Raw genomic sequence first — 9,652 nt, 5'->3', positions numbered from 1 at the left:
AAATGGAAGAGCTACCTCTGAAAGAAGGGATTGTACACCTCCCCTTTAATGAACTGCCTCTCATGATTCTTGAGGACAGGGAACCTGAAAAGCTGTTACACCAGGGGCCCTGTTCACCTCTGAAGATGCCCTCTAAACCATGGGAGTCTAATCTGTTGCAGTCTCCATGTGTTCTGTAAACCCTGAAATGCCACCTATTTGCTGTTACTTAGATATTTAAATTTCTCACCACTTAATTAGTTTCTGTGTATGTTTTGTATTAATAAAGTAATTCTTTAACAGAAAAAAAAAGATCTGTATGCTGAAAACTACAGAAACCTTATGAAGAAAATTGAAGACGACACACAAAAAATGGGAAAACATTCCATGTTCATAGATTTGAAGAACAAATATTGTTAAAATGTCGCTACTACCCAAAGAAATCTACACGTTCAATGTAACCCCTACCAAAATACCACTATTATTCTTTGCAGAGCTAGAACAAATAATCCTAAAATGTGTATGGAACCACAAAAGAGCCTGAATATACAAAGTAATGCTGAGAAAGAAAACCAAAACTGGAGGCATCACAATCTCAGACTTTAACTTGTATCACAAAGCTGTAATCATCAAGACAGTATGGTAATGGCACAAAAACAGACACATAGATCAATGGAATAGAATAGAGAACCCAGAAATGGACCCACAAATATATGGCCAACTGCTCTTTGACAAAGCAGGTAAAAGTGTCCAGTGGAAAAAAGACAGTCTCTTTAACAAATGGGGCTAGGAGAACTGGACAGCAACATGCAGAAGAATGAAACTGGACCACTTTCTTACACCATACACAAAAATTAATTCAAAATGGATGAAAGACCTAAATGTGAGACAACATAGGATCAGAATTCTGTAGGAGAAAATAGGCAGCAACCTCTTTGACCTTGGCTGTAACAACTTCTTATCTGACATGTCTCTGAAAGCAAGGTAAATAAAAGCCGAAATGAACTATTGGGGCCGCATGAAGATAAAAAGCTTCTGCACAGCAAAAAAAAAAACAGTCAATAAAACTAGAAGGCAACTGACGGAATGGGAGAAAATATTTGCAAATGACATGTTGGATAAAGGGTTAGTATCAAGAATCTATAAAGAACCACCAAACTCAACACCTTAAAAACAAATAATCCAGCGAAGAAATGAGAAGACATGAATAGACACTTTTCCAAAGAAGACATCCAGATGGCCAACAGACACATGAAACGATGCTCAGCCTCACTCATTATCAGGGAGATACAAATCAAAAGCACACCGAGATACCACCTCACGAAGGTCAGAGTAGCTAAAATTAACAACTCAGGAAAAAACAGATGTTGGAGAGAATGCGGAGAAAGGGGAATCCTTTACACTGTGGGTGGGAATGCAAACTGGTGCAACTACTCTGGAAAATGGTGTGGAGGTTCCTCCAAAAATTAAGAATAGAATGGCCCTAGGACCCAGAAATTGCAATACTAGGAATTTATCGAAGGATACAGGAGTGCTGATTCAAAGAGGGCACATGCACCTCAATGTTTATGGCAGCACTATCAACAATAGCCAAATTATGGAAAGGGCCCAAATGTCCATCAAATGATTTATGGATTAAGAAGATGTACTATATGTGTGTGTGCGTGTATATATGTGTGTGTGTGTGTGTGTGTGTGTGTGTGTACACACACACACACACACACACACACACACATATATACAATGGAATACTACTCGGTGATGAAAAAGAATGAAGTCTTGCCATTTGCAACAATGTGGATGGAACTGTAAGGTATTAGGCTAAGTGAAATAAGTGAGAGAAAAACAAATCTATGATTTCACTCATATGTGCAATTTGAGAAACTTAACGGATGACCCTAGGGGAAGGGTAGGGAAAATAAGATAAAAACAGACAAACCATAAAAGGCTCTTAAATACAGAGCACAAACTGAGGGTTGTTGGGGGGTGGGCATGAAGGAGGGCACTTGTTGGAATGAGCACTGGGTGTTACATGTAAGTGATGAACCACTGAAATCTACTCCTGAAGCCAAGACTACACTGTATGTTAGCTAATTTGAGAATAAATAGATTCCACAGAGGAGTTTGTTCAATGTCCTGTCAACCCAGTGGTAGTGTTCGGGGCTGCAACACTGCAATGGAAACCTTTAGAAGTGTCTGCCGCTTATCAACTATTCCAATATATGTTCTGCCATAATGGGCGTTTCTCCTCTACGTGAGCACAACATTAGCTTTCTCAGTAAAAGGTGCAGAAAAGACATTGAAGGGGGAAAGAACTGCTCTTCTCCCCTTGAGCCCTTGTCCTAGCCTGGTGACACCTTTCCGGCAGCTTTCTCTACATGGAAACCAGGGCCCTGAAGGCTTCTTCTGCACTGCTATACCTGTTCACACTAAACAGCCAGTTTCCTTTCCAGCCCCACACTGTCTCCACCCCCCACATCATCAGTTGCTGGTCACCTGAGGGCAGGTCCTGAACTCTGGAGGGCTACTTCTGCATCACTCAGTGACTTGTAGTCTAGCTCCAGCCTGGGCAAATCTACACATTTCCCTAAACCACTGGGTTCAACACACCTTCTCTAACAAGCATTGGGCAGTGGCCTCTTTTCCAGGTTTGTCCACTCTAGATAGTCCCTCAGCCCTAGAATGCCATGGAGTTTCTTTATATCCTGTAACTACTTTTCATCACTGGTGTTTAATAATTCTTTATGTTAACCTTGTGTTCTATCCACTGTGTGGTTTCTGTCTCTCAGTCAGACCAAGATTGATGCAAAGACTGAGTAGAATTTTTTAAGGAAAACAACAGTTGCCGATTACAGCTTCTGGCAGGGCAAGGCCACAAGGACTTTTGCTCTTGGTGATTTGCAGCAACCTGTATCAGGCCCCTAATTCATTTTTACCCTTTTGCTATTGGGTTTTAGCCATCGCAGCTCAGCAGGACTTTGAAATTTTAGGGCACATGTGATTTTTGGCCTTGGCAGGTCACTGCACTTTATAGCGGCTTTGTCCAAATGTGAGTGGCTATTTTTACACAGGTGGGGGTATGGAGCTGTGGGTCCCTTAGCCAAATAGCAGTGACCCTAAAGCACAGCTGCTATAGTTTGACCTTCAACCACACAAGTGCAACCCGCTTTCATATTGCAGATGAAATTGAGGCGGAATATTGCCTAGAGCTTTTTAGACGTCGATGAGTACAGCAACATTTTATATCTTTAAAAATGCAGTGCTTTGGGCTTTGCATTCAGTATAAATCGTTCTTAGGTTGTACCCTTAACTTGTTATAACCTAGACCCGGGTAAGTATTTAAACTAGCTACATTCAGAGTCAAGGAACAAATGAAGAGGGGCTTACCCTGAACTCATGCTGTTCAGATATGACAATGGTCGATGACAGCACCATGGATAATATTCAGGGAACAGAATCTGTCCTTGGATTCCTGCTTTCAGCAATGGGCGTTGACATATTTTCTCCCTGTCTTTAGTGTAGGGCCAATGTTGTGGTAATTTTTAGCTCTAAAAAATAAGATGTGAATCTCCTTAAGAGATGTGGTATTAAATATATTTCGTAAAGTATTTTCCTTTCTTAGTGCGGTTTATTTTTATTTCCAAATTTGAACTGAGGTTTTCTTTTCTTTTTTTTTTTAACGTTCATTTATTTTTGAGAGACAGGGTGAGCGGGGAAGGGGCAGAGAGGAGAGGGGGACAGAGGATCCAAAGCAGGCTCTGCGCTGACAGCTGTGATCCAGATGCGGGGCTCAAACTCATACACCGAACCGTGAGACCGTGACCTGAACCGAAGTCGGATGCTTAACCAGATGAGCCACACAGGTGGCTCCCCATAATGATGATTTTCTATTCTTCCTATTCCTCCATATTACTTGGAATATTTCTATAAGAATATTATCCCCCACCTTCCATTTATTCATTTATTTAATCATTTACTTAAATTAACCTGAACTCAAGGATGCTTTTTTATTCAACACAACACTATCATTATTTCTTTTATTGTATAAATCGCCCACCTTTGATCGTTGGGAGGTCTTTCACATTGGCTCCTTTTGACCAGACCCCATCTTCTATTTATTACCTTTGAAGCCTTTCATTATTATCTGGCACAACAATCTGCCCCATCTTGTGATTTTCCTGACCCGGCAGGGAACCATCCGATGCCCCAGAATCAATCATGTATGAAAGGAGATCCGATTTCTTTTGTGGGAAACCAGTATTTTGAGAATAAATGTGGACACTGGTGGGGCTCATTGCTTCTGGGGTGTCACCGTTTCTAGTGCCTGTCGGTGGACAGAGGTAGCAGTACTTGGATTTACATGTTCGATGGAATATGTACTAAGCCATGTATATACACATGACTGATTATCTTACGCATCTGTCTGCCTGTCTATATATCAGCATTTGTCAACACCTATCTATCTATATCTACCTACCTACCTTCAAAATGTATTTATCTATACATGTACCATACTTCCATCTCTATTAAAATAAATGTGCGTTAATATTAACACCTTCTACTCTAATCTAGCACCACAGGGTTTATTCTAACTTTGTCTCTTGCTTATTGAAAACCTCTTTCCTTGACAGTGAGAGACCTGGCTCCCATTAGCTGCAGTGTATTTACTTATTTGTTCAATCTTAGTATTGTAGTGTCCCATAGAAAGTAGTTTTCAGAATTGCTAACCTGTACCTTGGAGAGAAACACATTTACCAACTAAAGTAAGGTGTTTACACACAGCTCTTTCCATCTTTAGGCTTACCATGTTTAGCTAAAACACTGTTTTTCCAAGTTACAAAGGGTCAGCTCCTTCTCTCCCCACTATAGCCGGTGAAATTGTGCTGAACACTTGTAATGCGGTTAGGCTCCTTTGACACAGTCCGCATTCCATTCTCGGACTCCCCCCTTCTGGTTGATGTTTGAAGTTGCCTACGGTAGAGTTCATTCTTTGCAGTATGCAGTTCTAAGGATTTTGACAAATGCACGAGATCACGTATAGAACAACCTGGTACCATACAGAACAACCCCTTCAAAGTAAAAATTCCCAACGGATATATTTTGGAGAAACTATATACTGAACCTTGTGAGAAACAGCTCAGGCCAACTGTGAAGGAAACCCTTCCTCCACCCAAGCAATAAAGATGTGTTTAGCTGAGAATGAGATTAAGGAATTGAGGAGGATTTAACATCTTTATGACCCGTACAGACGGGTCACTTGGTATTGAACTTAATTCTCTTTTCATTTTATATATTTGAACTTCAACCTAACTTAAAGGACATTTATTTTTTTAATTTTTACGTTTTCTTTAAAAATTGATAACAAGAAAGTTTATATTTAAATTTGGGCGAGTTCCATGTTGTTAGCATTTTCACTGGGGTACCTTTATATTATCGTGCAATCTCAATCCTGAATGGCTAACTGTCAGACAATATGTCTAAACATAATTTGGGATGGGAAATAGAAAGCAGTGAATATTCGGGCTTGAATACAACAGTCTTGGAGGTTCATTTGGGCCCTACACTGCTCATGAGCGTTGCAAAATAGACCTGAACAAAATGGTATTTGCATTTCAGGTTTTGAGATTCTTTAGAGTTACCTTTTAATCTCTTTTCTCCCTTGTGCTGGTAAATTTTACGTGTCAACTTGACAAGCCTTGGAGTGCTCAGACGAAACATTATTTCTGGGTGTGTCTGAGAGAGCATTTCTGGATAAGATTATATTTGAGTTGGTTGATTGCTCCCCTAGTGTGGGTGGTTGTCTTCCAATCCAAGGGCCTAAATAGCACAAAAAGCAGAGGAAGGTAGAATGTACCCCTTTTATTCTTGTCTCATACTGTTTGAGCTGAAGCATCTCACCCTACCTTTTCTGTCCTCAGTTTGGGATTTACACATCAGCTTTCCTGCTCCTCAGGTCTTTGAGATCAGACTAAATTACACCACCAGCTTTCCTGGGCCACGAGCATGCCAAAAACACTCTGAGATTTCTTAGCCTACATAATCACATGAATGGAACCCATTTCTCATAAGTCCCTCCCTCCTTCTCTCTCTCTCTCTCTCTCTCTCCCTTTCTCTCTCTCTCCCTTTTAGATATGTTTATACAGACAACTCTAATACATCTCTCTCATTCTTTCATCCTTTTCCCCCACTGCAGGAGGCAGGAAGCTTTTGTTGAGGAAGAATTGGGAAGACATACCCTTGCCCCTCTTGTTCTCCCGCATTAGTCGACATTTGGATTCACCAAACTTGAGCCCTGGATTGAAGGCCTTCCATTTTCAGCGTTCTCTATAATAAGGTGGGTAAGTGGGCCTAATTCTAGGTTTCCGTTTTGAGAATTATCTGTGGCTACAGACCTAAACCACGATTACAGCAACTCTAACAGTAATGGAGCTCACTTTTTAGTCGCCATCTTCTTGATGGCAAGTCAGAGAAAGTTCTTTGAGAAACACAGAGGCATATACATCAACTTCTGAGATGACTCTTCAGATCATTCAAGGGAATATGGACAGGTCATTAACTGAGGCTGCTATACTTCTATTGCATTTCATTGATAAGGAGATTGACCCCAAAATGTTTCAGTAACTTGTCTGAAATCACAGGGTTTATTGGACCTTATTTAAACCTTGGTCGGATTAAGATATCCACTACCCAAATCCCACCCCCACCTACTGCTTTTGGCTGGGTGTGAACTCTTTCCTTAACTCCGTCTTACCTCTTGCTGCTGGGCCTGGGAGAGAAAAGGTGTGGCTGTATCTTCTGGTGAGGAGAACAGTCAAACATTATACAGCAAGATGAAATCAAAGAGTGATGGGAAACTGAATGCAACTTTTTCTGGAGATTGCTACCATACAAAAAAATCAGCCCAGCCTGCACCAGGTAAATACCTAGAAAATCTTAATTGAGCTCTGATGATTTCTCCTCACTCAGCTAACGTGGAGGGATGTTAGTGGAGACAACTGTGACGTCAATGGCCTGACAGATCCACATGGTTTTTGTGAAATCTGAGCATACTCCTTTGTATGCCGGCCGGGGGCTGGATGAAGGGAGGAGCAGACTCTAGCCATGGCCACTTGACGAAGCCAGAGCAGCGAGAATAATATACATTCTAGCTGGTCTGTAGTGCTTAATTTGAAACATGAGAAGTTCTAGTGAAAAGAGCTCCTATCTTAAGGTACTAAGCCTTACGCACTGGCCTGCTTTCACTGATAGATTTTCAAGGGTTGTATGAAGTTACAGTGAAAAAAAAAAATACCACCTTGCATATATTTCTTGTGACATTCCTCCTAAAACATCATTCTTCTCAAGATTGATACCTGAAGATCCGTGGGTATATAGTAATTGTCTTTCGTTTGCTACAGCCATCTGACGACCTGCAGAATGGAATTGGAGTTGTCTAGAATGGATTGGGGGCTGTCTAGACTGAATAGGACTCACCAGAAAAGGTCATAAGGAGATTCTAGTTTGAACAAGTCAGTGAATCTCACTGGGGATGGTTGCCATATTAGAGCCTACTAGTCTTGACAAGGATATTTTTTTAACAAAGAGTTATATATATAATATATGTAATACATACATGTATATAATCATACATATAGCTGTAATCTTCACATATATAATATATATACATAAAATCTTTCATATTAGAAAATAATATATAATTTTTTATAATCCCAGCACCAGAATGTTCAGAAGTTTTATAATACATTTTTTCGCTCAATTATGTATGAGTGTTTTCTTCCTTAATTTTATATTAGACACCTTTATATGCTCTTACATTATTTGTGGATGACAACTGACACCATGCTTTTTAGTAGGAGAAGTTCTGCTTTCTGCTAATAGCAAAATTTATATATTAGGATATCCATGTGTGGCTTTTAAATCGTTCTGCATTTCATTGCATTTGCTTTTTCTTTTCTCTTCCTTCCTTCCTTCCTTTATTTATTTATTTATTTATTTATTTATTTATTTTTGGATAGTTGGATGCAGAACAGGCCTTAATTATACCCTGAAGGTCAGACTCACATACACATCTCGTGATTGAACATTGAGCCATTTGCTAACTTTAGGATTAATCAGATCATAGGTGCAGAGGTATTAATTTAGAGGACAGCTAAGGAACACATGGTTCAGAGGTGGCCCTAAGTTCCAGAGGTGCATACCATGCTTGAGAAAGCTTCTGCTGGGGTTCCTGGGTGGCTCAGTGGGTGAAGCATCTGACTTTGCCTCAGGTCACTGTCTCATGGTTCGTGGGTTCGAGCCCCGCATCGCGCTCTGTGCTGACAGCTCAGAGCCTGGAGCCTGCTTCGGATTCTGTGTCTCCCTCTCTCTTTACCCTTCTCCTGCCTACACTTTGTCTCTCTCTCAAAAATAAATAAGAATCGGGGCACCTGGGTGACTCAGTGAATTAAGCGTCTGACTTCGGTTCAGGTCATGATCTCACATTTTGTGAGTTTGAGTCCCATGTTGGACTCTGTGCTGACAGTGCAGGGCCTTGAGCCTGCTTGGGATTGTGTCCCTCTCTTTCTGCCCTTCCCCTTCTCACACCCTGTCTCTTTCTCTCTTTCCCTCTCTCTCTCTCTCTCTCAAAAATGAATAAACATTAAAAAAAAGAAACTTCTGCTGACTTTCTCAGTCATCTTATTTATGCCATCCTGAATGCAAATATTGCAGATCTAAGAACTTTACCTCTTATTATTACTTTTTGCCATGTTCTTGCATGGTCCAAGTGTATATAATGACTTCTTTTTTTTAATTTTTTTTTTACATTTATTTATTTTTGAGAGACAGAGAGAGACAGAGCACGAGTAGGGGAGGGGCTTAGAATGGGGGAGACGCAGAATCTGAAGCAGGCTCCAGGCTCTGAGCTGTCAGCACAGAGCCTGACGCAGGGCTCGAACTCACGGACCGTGAGATCATGACCCGAGCCAAAGTCGGATGCTTCGCCGACTGAGCCACCCAGGTGGCCTTATAATGACTTCTTAAATAGCAGACTAATCTACACACAGCATGTACTTATATGCAGGTGTAGCCCACAGATGGCCACATGAGGAAAACGGTGCTGGTATCCTTTTCCTGTGGTGTCTTCTGCATTTAAGCTACAGGCCTGTCAGACATCTCCTAGACGAGAACTTCCACTTGTCCTTCATTCTCTTTTCCTATGATTTGAATCCACTATGTTGTGGCTTTATTCCACCTGCTCTTTATGTCATACGTCCAACTATTTCTCTCTAGTTACTAGCGTGTAGTATCTGTGAACGTCACATGCACAAAATAAAATTTTAATTTGCTTTTGCCTTCTCCTTCCTTTCTTCCATGATATTCACTTAAAAAGTATAATTTAGCTTTTAAATCTATATTGCAATGTTACAGTCACATATTAGTTTATGAATATTAGGTTATTTGTGACTTTTACACTGTTATGAAAGTGTGTTACATATTTGCTTGGATTGAACCACATTCTGTTTCCTGATGTGTTTCCTGACTGATTACATCTCTAGTTGTGAGTTCCAGTTGGCTCATCAGGCAGCTAGTTCAGATACAGAAATATGTGGGTATGTGACCCGACTTCTTTTCTAAGAGCATTAGATATGTAGTTTTTTTTCTCTTACTTTTCTCATTCCTAGAGTATATAGAA

This window comes from Panthera uncia, chromosome A2 (assembly GCF_023721935.1).
Source record: "Panthera uncia isolate 11264 chromosome A2, Puncia_PCG_1.0, whole genome shotgun sequence".
NCBI classification, from domain to species: Eukaryota; Metazoa; Chordata; class Mammalia; order Carnivora; family Felidae; genus Panthera; species Panthera uncia.
Note: the sequence above shows the minus strand (reverse complement) of the source record.